Here is an 18,020-nt window from a genome sequence, read left to right as displayed (position 1 = left end):
CAGCTGGGTGACAACACTGAGAGGTGTCATTAGCAGAACCTCATATCCTGCATTTACTACTGTATATAAGGGATTTAATGTAAGAAAGTGCTGGCTCACTATATCGTCTGCAGTGATGATGAGGAATCGAGAAACTCAAGAAACCATAAAGCCTGTGACATTATCTATGACTGGCAGCAGACCTAAATTCTATGTAATTAACCGCAGGATTCTCAGAAATAAGTACCAGAAATGTTGGAATTTTGTTTCCCTGGCTAGCCTATACTTCCCTTGTGGAGACGGACATGATAGTCCCTTTACTGCTGACATATAAAAACCACTAATAACAGTGATTTCCCCAAATGTCAGGGCTACAGGCAACATCTTTCTTGGAAATTTCCAATGTAAGTACACGTCTGCTTGCAACATTCTAAAAGCTAACTGTAATATATAGATATATAAAAATGCTTGGGACCAGAAGTATTTTGGATATGGGATTTTTCCGTATTTTGGAATAACTGCATACCATAATGAGAGATCATGGTGATGGGACCTAAGTCTAAGCACAGAATGCATTTATGTTACATATACACCTTATACTCACAGCCTGAAGGTCATTTAATACAATATTTTTAATAACTTTGTATATTAAATGTTTGTGTACATTGAGCCATCAGAAAACAAAGGTTTCACTATCTATATACACACATACATATATCTATATAAGCATACATATTTATACACAAACACACATATATATATATATATATATATATATATATATAATAAGATTTTACTTACCGATAAATCTATTTCTCGTAGTCCGTAGTGGATGCTGGGACTCCGTAAGGACCATGGGGAATAGCGGCTCCGCAGGAGACAGGGCACAAAATAAAAGCTTAAGGATCAGGTGGTGTGCACTGGCTCCTCCCCCTATGACCCTCCTCCAAGCCTCAGTTAGGATACTGTGCCCGGACGAGCGTACATAATAAGGAAGGATATTGAATCCCGGGTAAGACTCATACCAGCCACACCAATCACACCGTACAACTCGTGATCTGAACCCAGTTAACAGTATGATAAACGCAAAGGAGCCTCTGAAAAGATGGCTCACAACAATAATAACCCGAATTTTTGTAACAATAACTATATACAAGTATTGCAGACAATCCGCACTAGGGATGGGCGCCCAGCATCCACTACGGACTACGAGAAATAGATTTATCGGTAAGTAAAATCTTATTTTCTCTGACGTCCTAGTGGATGCTGGGACTCCGTAAGGACCATGGGGATTATACCAAAGCTCCCAAACGGGCGGGAGAGTGCGGATGACTCTGCAGCACCGAATGAGAGAACTCCAGGTCCTCCTCAGCCAGGGTATCAAATTTGTAGAATTTAGCAAACGTGTTTGCCCCTGACCAAGTAGCTGCTCGGCAAAGTTGTAAAGCCGAGACCCCTCGGGCAGCCGCCCAAGATGAGCCCACTTTCCTTGTGGAATGGGCTTTTACTGATTTTGGCTGTGGCAATCCTGCCACAGAATGTGCAAGCTGAATTGTACTACAAATCCAACGAGCAATCGTCTGCTTTGAAGCAGGAGCACCCAGCTTGTTGGGTGCATACAGGATAAACAGCGAGTCAGATTTTCTGACTCCAGCCGTCCTGGAAACATATATTTTCAAGGCCCTGACAACGTCAAGCAACTTAGAGTCCTCTAAGTCCCTGGTAGCCGCAGGTACCACAATAGGTTGGTTCATGTGAAATGCAGAAACCACCTTAGGTAGAAATTGAGGACGAGTCCTCAATTCCGCCCTGTCAGAATGAAAAAATAAGAATTTACTTACCGATAATTCTATTTCTCGGAGTCCGTAGTGGATGCTGGGGTTCCTGAAAGGACATGGGGAATAGCGGCTCCGCAGGAGACAGGGCACAAAAAGTAAAGCTTTTCCAGATCAGGTGGTGTGCACTGGCTCCTCCCCCTATGACCCTCCTCCAGACTCCAGTTAGGTACTGTGCCCGGACGAGCGTACACAATAAGGGAGGATTTTGAATCCCGGGTAAGACTCATACCAGCCACACCAATCACACCGTACAACTTGTGATCTAAACCCAGTTAACAGTATGATAACAGAAGAGCCTCTGAAAGATGGCTCCCTAAACAATAACCCGAATTAGTTAACAATAACTATGTACAAGTATTGCAGATAATCCGCACTTGGGATGGGCGCCCAGCATCCACTACGGACTCCGAGAAATAGAATTATCGGTAAGTAAATTCTTATTTTCTCTATCGTCCTAGTGGATGCTGGGGTTCCTGAAAGGACCATGGGGATTATACCAAAGCTCCCAAACGGGCGGGAGAGTGCGGATGACTCTGCAGCACCGAATGAGAGAACTCCAGGTCCTCCTTTGCCAGGGTATCAAATTTGTAGAATTTTACAAACGTGTTCTCCCCTGACCACGTAGCTGCTCGGCAGAGTTGTAATGCCGAGACCCCTCGGGCAGCCGCCCAAGATGAGCCCACCTTCCTTGTGGAATGGGCCTTAACAGATTTAGGCTGTGGCAGGCCTGCCACAGAATGTGCAAGTTGAATTGTGTTACAAATCCAACGAGCAATCGACTGCTTAGAAGCAGGCGCACCCAACTTGTTGGGTGCATACAGTATAAACAGCGAGTCAGATTTTCTGACTCCAGCCGTCCTTGAAATGTATATTTTTAAAGCTCTGACAACGTCCAACAACTTGGAGTCCTCCAAGTCGCTTGTAGCCGCAGGCACTACAATAGGCTGGTTCAGGTGAAACGCTGATACCACCTTAGGGAGAAAATGCGGACGCGTCCGCAGCTCTGCCCTATCCGAATGGAAAATTAAATAAGGGCTTTTATAAGATAAAGCCGCCAGTTCAGATACTCTCCTGGCGGACGCCAGGGCCAGTAACATAGTCACTTTCCATGTGAGATATTTCAAATCCACATTTTTTAGTGGTTCAAACCAATGGGATTTGAGGAAATCTAAAACTACATTTAGATCCCACGGTGCCACCGGAGGCACCACAGGAGGCTGTATATGCAGTACTCCTTTGACAAAAGTCTGGACCTCAGGAACTGAGGCCAATTCTTTTTGGAAGAATATTGACAGGGCCGAAATTTGAACCTTAATAGATCCCAATTTGAGACCCATAGACAATCCTGATTGCAGGAAATGTAGGAAACGACCCAGTTGAAATTCCTCCGTCGGAGCACTCCGATCCTCGCACCACGCAACATATTTCCGCCAAATGCGGTGATAATGCTTCGCGGTGACTTCCTTTCTTGCCTTAATCAAGGTAGGAATGACTTCTTCTGGAATGCCTTTTCCTTTTAGGATCTGGCGTTCAACCGCCATGCCGTCAAACGCAGCCGCGGTAAGTCTTGGAATAGACACGGTCCCTGCTGAAGCAGGTCCTGTCTTAGAGGTAGAGGCCACGGATCGTCCGTGACCATCTCTTGAAGTTCCGGGTACCAAGACCTTCTTGGCCAATCCGGAGCCACTAGTATCGTTCTTACTCCGCTTTGCCGTATGATTCTCAATACCTTTGGTATGAGAGGCAGAGGAGGAAACACATACACCGACTGGTACACCCAAGGTGTTACCAGCGCGTCCACAGCTATTGCCTGCGGATCTCTTGACCTGGCGCAATACCTGTCCAGTTTTTTGTTGAGGCGAGACGCCATCATGTCCACCATTGGTCTTTCCCAACGGTTTATTAGCATGTGGAAAACTTCTGGATGAAGTCCCCACTCTCCCGGGTGAAGATCGTGTCTGCTGAGGAAGTCTGCTTCCCAGTTGTCCACTCCCGGGATGAACACTGCTGACAGTGCTATCACGTGATTCTCCGCCCAGCGAAGGATCCTGGCAGCTTCTGCCATTGCACTCCTGCTTCTTGTGCCGCCCTGTCTGTTTACATGGGCGACTGCCGTGATGTTGTCCGACTGGATCAACACCGGTCTTCCTTGAAGCAGAGGTTCCGCCTGGCTTAGAGCATTGTAGATTGCTCTTAGTTCCAGAATGTTTATGTGAAGAGACTTTTCCAGGCTCGACCACACTCCCTGGAAGTTTCTTCCTTGTGTGACTGCTCCCCAGCCTCTCAGGCTGGCGTCCGTGGTCACCAGGATCCAATCCTGTATGCCGAATCTGCGGCCCTCCAATAGATGAGCCCTCTGCAACCACCACAGAAGAGATACCCTTGTCCTTGGAGACAGGGTTATCCGCAGGTGCATCTGAAGATGCGTGCATTGATGTACAGACACCTTTCCTGGTTTTAGGAGATTCCTGACCAGGTCGGATAACTCCTTGGCTTTTTCCTCGGGAAGAAAAACCTTTTTCTGAACCGTGTCCAGAATCATCCCTAGGAACAGCAGACGAGTTGTCGGCATTAATTTGGATTTTGGAATATTCAGAATCCATCCGTGCTGCTTTAGCACCTCTTGAGATATTGCTAATCCCATCTCTAGCTGTTCTCTGGACCTTGCCCTTATTAGGAGATCGTCCAAGTATGGGATAATTAATACGCCTTTTCTTCGAAGAAGAATCATCATCTCGGCCATTACCTTTGTAAAGACCCGAGGTGCCGTGGACAAACCAAACGGCAGCGTCTGAAACTGATAGTGACAGTTTTGTACAACGAACCTGAGGTACCCCTGGTGTGAGGGGTAAATTGGAACGTGGAGATACGCATCCTTGATGTCCAAGGATACCATAAAGTCCCCTTCTTCCAGGTTCGCTATCACTGCTCTGAGTGACTCCATCTTGAACTTGAACTTCTTTATGTACAGGTTCAAGGACTTCAGATTTAGAATAGGCCTTACCGAGCCATCCGGCTTCGGTACCACAAATAGAGTGGAATAATACCCCTTCCCTTGTTGTAGAAGAGGTACCTTGACTATCACCTGCTGAGAGTACAGCTTGTGAATGGCTTCCAAAACCGTCTCCCTTTCGGAAGGGGACGTTGGTAAAGCAGACTTCAGGAAACGGCGAGGTGGATCTGTCTCTAATTCCAACCTGTACCCCTGAGATATTATCTGCAGGATCCAGGGATCTACCTGCGAGTGAGCCCACTGCGCGCTGTAATTTTTGAGACGACCTCCCACCGTTCCCGAGTCCGCTTGAGAAGCCCCAGCGTCATGCTGAGGCTTTTGTGGAAGCCGGGGAGGGCTTCTGTTCCTGGGAAGGAGCTGCCTGTTGCTGTTTCTTCCCTCGACCTCTGCCTCGTGGCAGATATGAATAGCCCTTTGCTCTCTTATTTTTAAAGGAACGAAAGGGCTGCGGTTGAAAAGTCGGTGCCTTTTTCTGTTGGGGAGTGACTTGAGGTAGAAAGGTGGATTTCCCGGCTGTAGCCGTGGCCACCAAATCTGATAGACCGACTCCAAATAACTCCTCCCCTTTATACGGCAAAACTTCCATATGCCGTTTTGAATCCGCATCGCCTGTCCACTGTCGCGTCCATAAAGCTCTTCTGGCCGAAATGGACATAGCACTTACCCGTGATGCCAGTGTGCAGATATCCCTCTGTGCATCACGCATATAAAGAAATGCATCCTTTATTTGTTCTAACGACAGTAAAATATTGTCCCTGTCCAGGGTATCAATATTTTCAATCAGGGACTCTGACCAAACTACCCCAGCACTGCACATCCAGGCAGTCGCTATAGCTGGTCGTAGTATAACACCTGCATGTGTGTATATACTTTTTTGGATATTTTCCATCCTCCTATCTGATGGATCTTTAAGTGCGGCCGTCTCAGGAGAAGGTAACGCCACTTGTTTTGATAAGCGTGTTAGCGCCTTGTCCACCCTAGGAGGTGTTTCCCAGCGCTCCCTAACCTCTGGCGGGAAAGGGTATAATGCCAATAATTTCTTTGAAATTATCAGCTTTTTATCAGGGGCAACCCACGCTTCATCACACACGTCATTTAATTCTTCTGATTCAGGAAAAACTATAGGTAGTTTTTTCACACCCCACATAATACCCTGTTTAGTGGTACCTGTAGTATCAGCTAAATGTAACGCCTCCTTCATTGCCAAAATCATATAACGTGTGGCCCTACTGGAAAATACGGTTGATTCGTCACCACTGGAATCAGTGCCTGTGTCTGGGTCTGTGTCGACCGACTGAGGCAAAGGGCGTTTTACAGCCCCTGACGGTGTTTGAGGCGCCTGGACAGGCACTAATTGATTGTCCGGCCGCCTCATGTCGTCAAACGACTGCTTTAGCGTGTTGACACTATCCCGTAATTCCATAAATAAAGGCATCCATTCTGGTGTCGACCCCCTAGGAGGTGACATCCCCATATTTGGCAATTGCTCCGCCTCCACACCAATATCGTCCTCATACATGTCGACACACACGTACCGACACACAGCAGACACACAGGGAATGCTCTAAACGAAGACAGGACCCACTAGCCCTTTGGGGAGACAGAGGGAGAGTCTGCCAGCACACACCAAAAAGCGCTATATATGACAGGGATAGCCTTATAATAAGTGCTCCCTTATAGCTGCTTTATATATATCAAGATATTGCCATTAAATTTGCCCCCCCTCTCTGTTTTACCCTGTTTCTGTAGTGCAGTGCAGGGGAGAGACCTGGGAGCCGTCCTGACCAGCGGAGCTGTGAGAGGAAATGGCGCCGTGTGCTGAGGAGATAGGCCCCGCCCCTTTTTCGGCGGGCTCGTCTCCCGCTATTTTGTGAATACAGGCAGGGGTTAAATATCTCCATATAGCCTCTGGGGGCTATATGTGAGGTATTTTTAGCCTTTATATAGGTTTACATTTGCCTCCCAGGGCGCCCCCCCCCAGCGCCCTGCACCCTCAGTGACTGCGTGTGAAGTGTGCTGAGAGGAAAATGGCGCACAGCTGCAGTGCTGTGCGCTACCTTTAGAAGACTGCAGGAGTCTTCAGCCGCCGATTCTGGACCTCTTCTTACTTCAGCATCTGCAAGGGGGCCGGCGGCGCGGCTCCGGTGACCATCCAGGCTGTACCTGTGATCGTCCCTCTGGAGCTGATGTCCAGTAGCCAAGAAGCCAATCCATCCTGCACGCAGGTGAGTTCACTTCTTCTCCCCTCTGTCCCTCGTTGCAGTGATCCTGTTGCCAGCAGGAATCACTGTAAAATAAAAAACCTAAGCTAAACTTTCTCTAAGCAGCTCTTTATGAGAGCCACCTAGAATTGCACCCTTCTCGGCCGGGCACAAAAATCTAACTGGAGTCTGGAGGAGGGTCATAGGGGGAGGAGCCAGTGCACACCACCTGATCTGGAAAAGCTTTACTTTTTGTGCCCTGTCTCCTGCGGAGCCGCTATTCCCCATGGTCCTTTCAGGAACCCCAGCATCCACTAGGACGATAGAGAAATTAAGTAAGGGCTTTTATATGATAAAGCCGCCAATTCTGACACACGCCTGGCTGAAGCCAAGGCTAACAGCATCGACACCTTCCATGCGAGATATTTTAAGTCCACAGTGGAAAGTGGTTCAAACCAATGTGACTTTAGAAAACTCAACACAACATTGAGATCCCAAGGTGCCACTGGAGGCACAAAAGGAGGCTGTATGTGCAGCACCCCTTTTACAAATGTCTGAACTTCAGGTACTGAAGCCAGTTCTTTCTGGAAGAAAATCGACAGGGCCGAAATTTGAACCTTAATGGACCCTAATTTTAGGCCCATAGACAGTCCTGTTTGCAGGAAATGAAGGAAACGACCCAGTTGAAATTCCTCTGTAGGGGCCTTCTTGGCCTCACACCACGCAACATATTTACGCCAAATGCGGTGATAATGTTTTGCGGTTACGTCCTTCCTGGCTTTGACCAGAGTAGGGATGACTTCTTCTGGAATGCCTTTTTCCCTCAGGATCCGGCGTTCAACCGCCATGCCGTCAAACGCAGCCGCGGTAAGTCTTGGAACAGACAAGGCCCCTGCAGTAGCAGGTCCTTTCTTAGAGGTAGAGGCCACGGTTCGTCCGTGAGCATCTCTTGAAGTTCCGGGTACCAAGTCCTTCTTGGCCAATCCGGAACCACGAGTATAGTTCTTACTCCTCTCCTTCTTATGATTCTCAGTACTTTTGGTATGAGAGGCAGAGGAGGGAACACATACACTGACTGGTACACCCACGGCGTTACCAGAGCGTCCACTGCTATTGCCTGAGGGTCCCTTGACCTGGCGCAATATCTGTCCAGTTTTTTGTTTAGACGTGACGCCATCATGTCCACCTTTGGTTTTTCCCAACGGTTTACAATCAGGTGGAAGACTTCTGGGTGAAGTCCCCACTCTCCCGGGTGAAGGTCGTGTCTGCTGAGGAAATCTGCTTCCCAGTTGTCCACTCCCGGAATGAACACTGCTGACAGTGCTATCACATGATTTTCCGCCCAGCGAAGAATCCTTGCAGCTTCTGCCATTGCCCTCCTGCTTCTCGTGCCGCCCTGTCTGTTTACGTGGGCGACTGACGTGATGTTGTCCGATTGGATCAACACCGCCTGACCCTGAAGCAGAGGTTTTGCTTGACTTAGGGCATTGTAAATGGCCCTTAGTTCCAGAATGTTTATATGAAGAGATGTTTCCATGCTTGACCACAAGCCCTGGAAATTCCTTCCCTGTGTGACTGCTCCCCAGCCTCTCAGGCTGGCATCCGTGGTTACCAGGATCCAATCCTGAATGCCAAATCTGCGGCCCTCTAGTAGATGAGCACTCTGCAGCCACCACAGGAGAGACACCCTTGTCCTTGGCGACAGGGTTATCCGCTGATGCATCTGCAGATGCGATCCGGACCATTTGTCCAGTAGATCCCACGGAAACGTTCTTGCATGGAATCTTCCGAATGGAATCGCTTCGTAGGAAGCCACCATTTTTCCCAGGACCCTCGTGCACTGATGCACTGAGACCTGGCCTGGTTTTAGGAGGTTCCTGACTAGCTCGGATAACTCCCTGGCCTTCTCCTCCGGGAGAAACACCTTCTTCTGGACTGTGTCCAGAATCATTCCTAGGAACAGTAGACGTGTCGTTGGAATCAGCTGCGATTTTGGAATATTTAGAATCCACCCGTGCTGACTTAACACTACCTGAGATAGTGCTACTCCGACTTCTAACTGTTCCCTGGATCTTGCCCTTATCAGGAGATCGTCCAAGTAAGGGATAATTAAAATGCCTTTTCTTCGTAGAAGAATCATCATTTCGGCCATTACCTTGGTAAAGACCCGAGGTGCCGTGGACAATCCAAACGGCAGCGTCTGAAACTGATAATGACAGTTTTGTACTACAAACCTGAGGTACCCTTGGTGAGAAGGGTATATTGGGACGTGGAGATAAGCATCTTTGATGTCCAGAGACACCATATAGTCCCCTTCTTCCAGGTTCGCTATCACTGCTCTGAGTGACTCCATCTTGAATTTGAACCTTTTTATGTAAGTGTTCAAGGATTTCAGATTTAAAATTGGTCTCACCGAGCCGTCCGGCTTCGGTACCACAAACAGCGTGGAATAATACCCCTTTCCTTGTTGCAGGAGGGGTACCTTGATTATCACCTGCTGGGAATACAGCTTGTGAATGGCTTCCAAAACTGCCTCCCTGTCGGGAGACTTTGGTAAAGCAGACTTCAGGAACCGACGAGGGGGAAACGCCTCGAATTCCAGTTTGTACCCCTGCGATACTACCTGTAGAATCCAGGGATCCACTTGCGAGTGAGCCCACTGCGCGTTGAAATTCTTGAGACGGGCCCCCACCATATCTGAGTCTGCTTGTAAAGCCCCAGCGTCATGCTGAAGACTTGGCAGAAGCAGGGGAGGGCTTCTGCTCCTGGGAAGCGGCTGCACGGTGCAGTCTTTTTCCTCTTCCTCTGCCCCGGGGCAGAAAGGAGTGGCCTTTTGCTCGCTTGTACTTATGGGAACGAAAGGACTGAGTTTGAAAAGACGGTGTCTTTTTCTGCTGATGTGAAGTGACCTGGGGTAAAAAGGTGGATTTCCCAGCCGTTGCCGTGGCCACCAGGTCCGATAGACCAGCCCCAAATAACTCCTCCCCTTTATACGGCAATACTTCCATGTGCCGTTTGGAATCCGCATCCCCTGACCACTGTCGCGTCCATAACGCTCTTCTGGCAGAGATGGACATAGCACTTACTCTTGATGCCAGGGTGCAAATATCCCTCTGTGCATCACGCATATATAGCAATGCATCCTTTAAATGTTCTATAGTTAACAAAATATTGTCCCTATCCAGGGTATCAATATTCTCAGTCAGGGAATCCGACCATGCGACTCCAGCACTGCACATCCAGGCTGAGGCGATTGCTGGCCGCAGTATAACACCAGTATGTGTGTATATACTTTTAAGAATATTTTCCAGCCTTCTATCTGCTGGTTCTTTGAGGGTGGCCGTATCTGGAGACGGTAACGCTACTTGTTTAGATAAACGTGTGAGCGCCTTATCTACCCTAGGGGGTGTTTCCCAACGCGCCCTAACCTCTGGCGGGAAGGGATATAATGCTAATAATTTATTAGAAATTAGCTGTTTTTTTATCGGGGGAAACCCACGCTTTATCACACACCTCATTTATTTCCTCTGACTCAGGAAAAACTATTGGTAGTTTTTTCACACCCCACATAATACCCTTCTTTGTGGTACTTGTAGTGTCAGAAAGGTTCAATGCCTCTTTCATTGCCGTGATCATGTAACGTGTGGCCCTACTGGACATTACGTTTGTCTCGTCACCGTCGACACTAGACTCAGTATCTGTGTCAGGGTCTGTGTCGACCCACTGAGGTAACGGGCGTTTTAGCGCCCCTGACGGTGTCTGAGACGCCTGGACAGGCACTAATTGATTTGCCGGCTGTCTCATGTCGTCAACAGTTTTTTGCAAATTGCTGACATTATCACTTAATTGTTTAAATACAATCATCCAGTCAGGTGTCGACTCCCTAGGGGGTGACATCACCAACACAGGCAACTGCTCCGCCTCCACATCATTTTCCTCCTCATACATGTCGACACACGCGTACCGACACACAGCACACACACCGGGAATGCTCTGATAGAGGACAGGACCCCACTTAGCCCTTTGGAGAGACAGAGGGAGAGTCTGCCAGCACACACCCAGCGCTATATATATACAGGGATAACCTTATATAAGTGTTATTCCCTTATAGCTGCTGTTATTATCGTTATTTGCTGCCAAAAATGCCCCCCCTTCTCTTTTTTACCCCGATTCTGAAGCAGGACTGCAGGGGAGAGTCAGGGAGCCGTCCTTCCAGCGGAGCTGTGAGGGAAAATGGCGCTTGTGTGCTGAGGAGATAGGCTCCGCCCCTTCACGACGTCCTTATCTCCCGCTTTTTTGTGTAAAAATGGCAGGGGTTAAAATACATCCATATAGCCAAGGAGCTATATGTGATGTATTCTTTTTGCCACCTAAGGTATATACTGTTATATTGCGTCTCAGGGCGCTCCCCCCCAGCGCCCTGCACCCTCAGTGACCGGAGTGTGAAGTGTGCTGAGAGCAATGGCGCACAGCTGCGGTGCTGTGCGCTACCTTAGTCTGAAGACAGGATGTCTTCTGCCGCCGATTTCACCGGACCTCTTCGTCTCTTCTGGCTCTGTAAGGGGGACGGCGGCGCGGCTCCGGTGACCCATCCAGGCTGTACCTGTGATCGTCCCTCTGGAGCTAATGTCCAGTAGCCTAAGAAGCCCAATCCACTCTGCACGCAGGTGAGTTCGCTTCTTCTCCCCTTAGTCCCACGATGCAGTGAGCCTGTTGCCAGCAGGACTCACTGAAAATAAAAAAAAAAACCTAAACTAAACTTTTATTCTAAGCAGCTCAGGAGAGCCACCTAGATTGCACCCTTCTCGGCCGGGCACAAAAATCTAACTGAGGCTTGGAGGAGGGTCATAGGGGGAGGAGCCAGTGCACACCACCTGATCCTTAAGCTTTTATTTTGTGCCCTGTCTCCTGCGGAGCCGCTATTCCCCATGGTCCTTACGGAGTCCCAGCATCCACTAGGACGTCAGAGAAATATATATATGCATACATATATATACACACACACACATATAACAGGCATTGGGGGGGCAAGCCTATGATAACGCGATTCCGCACAAATCCCATCATCTAGTCCTCTCGGACTGCCCACTTGTGTTCTGTAAGTGGGTGGCCGAGGGTGGTTGCGGGGGGGGGGCTCCACAGTTTTGAGAGACTTGCCCACCTTTCCGGGGGGGACCGGTAGTGGCACACGATTTTTGAGAGCCTCCCAGTCATTCTAAGGAGTGTAGGCAAGTATGACCTGAATCAGGCCTGTAAATCACAGACAGACTCAATGATCAGGGCTCTCTGGGGGCAATATCATCCCTTCCAAGACTCCTTGTTGTTCTTACGCTGAAGATAGTTCGTAATGACATTGGCTGTATGTTTGGGGTCGTTGTCCTGCTGCAGAATAATTTTGGAGACAATCAGATGCCTGCCTGATGGTATTTTGCTTGGTGGATAAGGACTTGCCTGTATTTCTCAGCATTGAGAACACCATTGACCAAATCCCCAACTCCTTTTCTGAAATGCAGGCCCAAACTTGCAAGAAACCTCCACCATGCTTATGTGCTGCCTGCAGACACCCATTATTGTACCACTCTCCAGCCCTTCGGCAAACAAACTGCCTTCTGTTACAGCTAAATATTTCAAATTTTGACTCATCAGTCCAGAGCACCTGCTGCCATTTTTCTGCACCCCAGTCCCTATGTTTTCATGCATAGTTGAGTCGCGTGGCCTTGTTTCTTGTATCTGTCAGTTGTCTCAACAGCTCTGCAGTTTTCAGTATCTGATGCAAAATGGGTTCCCTTGAGTAGAGATTTGACTTCAGGGAAAAGAAGGAAGTCACATGGTGTTAGATCTGGTGAGTATGGAGGGTATCCTAGCACCGCAATCTGTTTCTTGGCCAAAAACTGCTTCACAGAGAGAGCTGTGTGGGCTGGTGCGTTGTCCTGATGGAGGATGAAACCATTTATCCACAACTCTGGCCTTTTTCTTCCGATTCTTTACCGCAGAATTGCTAGAACATTTTTGTAGTAATGTTGAATACTGTTGCGCTTTCTGGTGCCCAGTCTGCCAAAATAACACCCTTGCTATCGAAGAAAACAATTAACATGGCTTTGAATTTGCTTTGACGTGCTTTCTTCATTCTTGGTGATGATGTTGTTTTCCAGTGCATGGACTGGCGTTTTGTCTCAGGATTGTACGGGAAGATCCATGTTTCATCACAGGTCATAAAGTTATCTAAAAAATGCCAATCCGCTCAAATTTGTTCCAAAATCTCTGTACAAATTTGCTTTCTGTTTTTTTCTGCCAGGCAGTGAGAAGCCATGGAACCATCTTAGCACAAACTTTTGTCATATTAAGATCTTGATGCAAAACTTGCCTAACAGTTCCTTTGTCGATGTTTACCACTTCTGCCATCATTTGGATGCTGTGTCACATACAATCTCCCCCTTAAGCTTCGGTTAGCATGCGGACAGATTCAATGCGAGTTTTGTTCAATTTAACAAAAACTTTTAAGTTAACACGTTGCTCTACTTTTGAACTAAGCATTTTTACGACGCACAGGAAAAACACAACTTCTTTGAACGCTGTGTGACAGCAACTATCTGTGCCAGAGGGGTGAGACTTGCAAAACTGTAGGCAATGGAGGATCAAACAGATCCCCCCCCCCCCCCCCCCCCCATCCACCCAATTTTTCTTCTAGAATTAATGGTCACCATGACTTCCTTGTATTCATGCTTATCATCCCCGTCCGCTCTATGTCTAGGTAATAATCAGACCATCTTTTATCCATAGAAGACTGGGAACCAAAAAAGCATGCTGGTAGATGTGGGTTCCATTACTGCTGGAGTGTTTCTAGAGAAGGCAGCCCTACTTCTGTGTAAACGTATCCACAGCATGTAGTGTAAGCCAAGTATAGCTGCAGTCACTGTCAAGTCAGTGACTTAGAACAGGGCTTAGTATACTAACATAATATAGGATAAAATCAAATGGAGGAATAATAAGAATTAAGACAGAGTGAGAATTTGGTGGAGGGAGACGAGGCAATAGCAAATCATTTAAATAATTATTTTTGCTCAGCATTCACTACAGAAAGAGAAGGGATGGGGCCACAGTAAAGTTGCAAGGGATTCATAAAAATAAGGTAGATGAAAGTACGTTTACAGAGGGGAAGGTCCTGACAGAACTCTCAAAACTGAAAGTGGATAAATCAATGGGGCCAGGGGATACATCAAAGGATACTAAATGAGCTTAAAGATGTGCTGGTGACACCATTAACACTAGCTACAGGTGCAATTCCAGAGGACTGGAAAAGTGTGAATGTACTGTAGTTCCACTGCACAAAAGTGGAAGCAAGGAAGAAGCAAGTAACTACAGATCAGTGAGCATTACATCAGTAGTAGGAAAAGCATACCTCCCAACTGTCCCGATTTTTGTGGTACAGTCCAGCTGTCCTACCCGCGGGCCTAAGTGTCCTTCGGTGTGGGAGTTGGGAGGCTGTCAGTCACTGAGCAGCAATGAATAGACGCTGTGTGCATGTACACTGCGTCTATTCATGGGAGACAGAGTCTGGGGGTATGCCAGCAGTTCACAGAGAGCTGGCCATGCCACCATAGTGACGGAAAGTGGGGGCGTGGCTAACGAGGGTGGCACTCCTGCAAATCCATGCCCCCTTTTCTATAGGCCACGCCCCTTTTCGGACAAGCTTGGTTTCGCTGTGACAGGGAGTCCTTCCTTCCTATCTCCAGATGGTGGGAGGTATGGGGAAAGTAATGGATTAATGTATTAAAACAAAGAGTTGTGGAATATCTTAAATCAAACAAACTTACAGGATCTCAAACAGTGTGGATTTACTGAGGGGAGACTATGGCAAACAAATCTTATAGATTTTTTTGACTGACTAAAATAATAGTTCAAGAGGGGGCCAAAGATGTACAGTAGAATATCAAGACTTAGTAAGACATTTGACACTGATCCACATCGCAGACTGATAAATAAACTCGAAAGCGTGGGATTGGATCATAAAACAGTCAAATGGATAGGAACCTGGTTGCAGGACCGGAAACAGACAGTTCTAGTACATGGAGTGCAATCTATGGAGGGAAATGTTACCAGTGGGGTACCCCAGGGATCTGTACTTGGACCAGTGCTCTTTAATATCTTTGTTGGTGACACTGCAAATGTTATTGAAAGGAAAGTATGCCTTTTTGCAGATGACACAAACATATGCAACAAGGTAGACACACCAGGAGGTGTAAAACAAATGACTGAGAATCTAGGCAGACTTGAGAAATGGTCAAGAACGTGGCAACTACAGTTCAAGGTTAACCCTGTGGAGACCATGGACCCCGAAAAAGAATAATGAAAAATCATGCACTGGGGTCTCAAAAACCCAAAAGCTAAATGTAGTATCAAGGGTACTATAATGGAAACTACTGCAGAGGAAAGGGATCTAGGAGTCACTATATCAAGAGACTTATGAGAAAGGCAGGTCAGATGCTTGGATACATAGGGAGAGAAATCAGCAGCATTAAACAAAAATTAATAATGCCATTGTATAGACCTCATCTGGAATACTGTGTCCAGTTCCGGAGACCATATCTCCAAATAGATTTAAATAATGTACATTAGAGAGCGTACAAAGAAGGGCAACTGAAATGGTGCATGTCCTACATCACAAAACTTACCCGGAAAGACTGAAGGATCTTAACATGCATAGTTTGGAGCAGAGAAGGGAAAGTGGAAACAGGATAGAACCTTTTAAATATATCAACGGTTTTAATAAAATACAGTAGGGAAACATTCTTCAAAGGAAGGGAAGTATTTAGAACATGAGGACATACACTGAGACTGGAAGGAGGTACTGTAGATTCAGAGGAAATTTAAGGAAAAATGACTGCACAAAAAAGGTAGTGGATAAGTGGAATAGCCTCCCATCAGAGGTGGTAGAGGCTAAGACATTAGAGCAATTTAAACATGCTTGGGATAGGCATATAAATATCCTTACAAAAGAACTAAAGGATCAAAAAGGGTTGAGATTACCTAAAGGATAAAAGTAAAAAGGGGCAGACTAGATGGGCCAAGTGGTTCTTATTTGCCGTCACATTCTATGTTTCTATAGTGCAATGGCATGTAAGTAAAATAAAAAACATCTTGATCCTTTCAGAGTTATACCCCTTTCAGACCGCATTTGCCGGGTCGCACCCAGGATTTGTACATGGGTCCTTCCTAAGTGGTACCCAGCTGAGACCCCTTTCAGACTGGCATTGACGTCACCATGTCACGTGTGGAGGCGGTGCTTGGCGATGACATCTCCAGGCGCCGGCTCTTCCTGTAGTGTGAAAAAGGTCCCATTGACCCGGGTTACCCGTCCACACTGCACAGAGACCCGGGTTGAAGCAGTGTTCCACCTTGGTCGCTACTGGAGCTGAAATGCCGTGTCGCTGGACGCAGGTTATTTTAACTGGCCCTTTCAGACTGCACAATGTTCCGGGCTGCTGAGCGTCCACGTACAATAACCCGGGACATTACTGGCGGTATGAAAAGGGGTATTATTCCGGCAGCAGATTTCTTGCTACGAATCTGCAGATCAGCCGCCACCGCCACCCTTCCCCTTGTCCCTGCTCCACTCATGGTGCAGAAAAATGTACAGAGAAGATGACTTTATTACATAGAAGTGCTGTTTGTGTATAGAGAGTTTCGCCCACACTCTGTAATGAAAGGTTACATGATTACTCTACCAGGACGGTTTCAGTGAGGCAACAAATTAATTTTGTTTCTTGTATTTGTAAGAATGTAAATATGAAATCTTGACAGAAGCCACAGGTAGTTAAACACCAACATTACCGTGGCAACAGTTATTGTACAATTCTTTCTAATTACTAAAAACCATTTAGAGATGTACTGCCTACCAGATTACCACTACTTTCCATCCGCTGTATAAAGGAACTTTCAGAGATATGCACATACATGCCAACTGCACCTAAATAGCGTACGGATAAAGGACACCGCTTATTTCTTTCCTGACTTTACAATACAGTTTAGCTAGATTAAAATAAAAACTAAAAAAAGTTATTGGTGTATTCTATCCTCATTACACAACAAACGGTATTTATTAAAGTCATCATCTCTGGGAAGAAATAATTTAGATGGATAGCTAGGAGACTGCAAGTGTGTCACTCGGGCTTCTGCCCTGCCTGTTTCAATGTTAATAAAACATTGGGGGCGTGTCCATGTTAGAGTGGGTGTGGCAACCCGATCACAGGGGAATACATAACAACCTCTGTCAAATCGGGACAAACTCCATAATGATAGGCCTGTCCAGCAGAAAATCGGGACAAACTCCATAATGATAGGCCTGTCCAGCAGAATGTGAGGTGGTTTTGAGGCATGACCTTAATGTGCACAGATACGGTAGAAAGTTCCGCCCTTTTGATATTCTATACAAAGCTATTTAGGGGCTGATTTAACAAGTTTTATCATACACAAAGAGTTTTAAAACTCATTGCGTATGATAGATAAATGGAGATCCAGCCAATCAGGGTCTCAACTGTAATTTTTCAAACACATGACAGGAGCTGATTGGCTGGAGCACCAATCATATGGAACGAGTTTTAAAACTCGATGCGTATGATAAAACTCATTGATAAATCAGGCCTTTAGGAGGTACCGCGACCAGTCTGCTATCTAACCAGGTCCATTCCTGCAGCAACCTGTTCTCTGTTCCCTACACTGGTTACCTGTAAGATGGTGCATTAAAAGATTGGCTTATTCAGTCCTCGATCCCCGAAGCAGCTTCTGCTTCCCTAGACTCCCGCTTGCCCCCTTCTCTCCCCAATAACTATGCTGAAAATATCTCACATACTGCATGCAGAGAATCAGCGATTACATTTTTCGGCTCTTGCACCGACAGACAGTCCGCTTTATAAACAACCTCAAGATTTATCTGTTTACTCAGTCTTAGGGTTAACGCACCAGTACTTGTCCTAATACACAACGTTCCAC

General features: G+C 46.8%; 1 protein-coding gene across 11 annotated transcripts in view; it reads right to left on the bottom strand.

Annotated features, from left to right (window-relative positions):
• TIAM1 (TIAM Rac1 associated GEF 1) overlaps nucleotides 1–18,020 on the bottom strand; it is a 482,294-nt gene that overhangs the window by 57,488 nt on the left and 406,786 nt on the right. The gene's annotated exons all lie outside the window — the stretch shown is intronic.

Source organism: Pseudophryne corroboree, chromosome 2 (genome assembly GCF_028390025.1).
Source record: "Pseudophryne corroboree isolate aPseCor3 chromosome 2, aPseCor3.hap2, whole genome shotgun sequence".
NCBI classification, from domain to species: Eukaryota; Metazoa; Chordata; class Amphibia; order Anura; family Myobatrachidae; genus Pseudophryne; species Pseudophryne corroboree.
The sequence above is the reverse complement of the archived record's forward strand: the minus strand, read 5'-3'. Positions and strand labels throughout refer to the sequence as shown.